This window comes from Bison bison, unplaced genomic scaffold (genome assembly GCF_000754665.1).
Source record: "Bison bison bison isolate TAMUID 2011002044 unplaced genomic scaffold, Bison_UMD1.0 scf7180017864366, whole genome shotgun sequence".
In the NCBI taxonomy this organism is placed as follows: domain Eukaryota; kingdom Metazoa; phylum Chordata; class Mammalia; order Artiodactyla; family Bovidae; genus Bison; species Bison bison.
The window spans coordinates 4,686,957-4,688,629 of NW_011494938.1; positions in this window are offsets into that span (position 1 = coordinate 4,686,957).

Consider the following 1,673-nt stretch of genomic DNA (forward strand, 5'->3'; position numbering starts at 1 on the left):
TTTTTTTACAAAGTTTTTAAAAACTAGTTGCTCAATTAATTTTAATTAATTTTTGGCCATGCCACATTGCGGTGCAGAATGTTAGGTCCCTAAGCAGGGATTGAAATCTTGCCCCTTGCAGCAGAAGCTCAGAGTCTTAACCACTGTACCACTAGGGAAGCCCCTGCAAATCTAAATTTTTGAGCTTAAATTCAGAGGCCACTGTACACAAATGTTCATGACAGCATTATTCATAATAGCGCAAGAGAAAACAACTGTCTTATCAATTGATGAATGGTAAATGAAAGGTGAGATATCCATACAAGGGAATATTATTCACATGTAAAAATGATAAGGTACCACACACATACTACAACATAAATGAATCTTGAAAACTGCACAGAGTGAAAAAAGTCATACAAAAAGCCACATAGTGTATGATTCAGATTGCGTGAAATGTCCAGAATAGACAAATCCACAGGGACAGAAGGTGGATTAGTGGCTGCCAGAGTCTGGGGCGGGAGTTGGGGTGTGGGGAGGGGAAAAGGGACATGACTGCTAATGGACAGGATTTCTTTTGGGTTGATGATTGCACAACCTTGTGAATATACTAAAAACTGAAGCATACACTTTAAAGGAGTGTATTTATGGTATATGAATTATACCTCAATGAAAGTGTAATTTGCATTTATGTAAAATAGATATATTTGACTAGTCCCTGACAGCATGTGAGCTTATAGTCCCTGAAATGAACCCTCTGAAGGAAATAAATTTTATTTGTTCCTCAAAAATATGGAGGTTAATAAATATATCTCCTTTTTATTTCACTTTCACTAACTCTTTTTCAAGTATCTAATATTGGAAATAAGAAAAATCCTTTAGTCACTAATACATAAAAGATTATGAAGAAATAGAAGATCTGGGCTCCCATTCAGCTTCCCAGGGATTTTCATGGTTTGTCCAATAGAATATTACTGATCAAAAGGATACAACTAACTCGTTTTCCCCAAAGACTTGGTAAATGAGGAGGCAGTCTTCTGAACATATTAAGTAAAACATATGACAATAATTACCAGTAACTTGTAGTTTAGAAACTGTGCTGTGTCTTATTTTTCTTGAAGGTTTAATCTCATCTTTCTCCTCAAGCTCATTTTAAACCTTCAGCCTTTTATTAATTTACCACCACGTCTCTTTCTTTACTACAGTGTGTATAGGAGAAAACAATGTCTGTTTGCCACCTACCTCTTCAAATAAGTAAATCTAATTCAAATGACAGTGAATATTTGCAAGTTCATTCTCTACATCACTGGTTTCTCAACAGCCAAGGGACCTCTTTGTAAAATGAGCATTCTTGTCCGTTTAATTTTTGATCAAATTGTTTGTTGGAAATGAATAATACTGTTCTTAGAAAAATTGGAAAATAAGAGGTTAGAAAGAAGGGTAGAAAATCATCCAGACTCGTAAATAATACTTGTGGTTATTTTAATTTTTTCCCTAAACTTTAAGGTGGTATTTTCACAGATCTTGGATGTTCATAAATGTTGTATAAAAATTTTAACCTGCAAAACAACACAACGTATCATGTATGTGAACACATACAGTTGAACTAGAAGTATGAAACTTGGAGAGGGATGATAGATAACCAAGTTTTGGATGGTGGTTACCTCTGAAAGGCAGAGCATGGAATTAGGCAA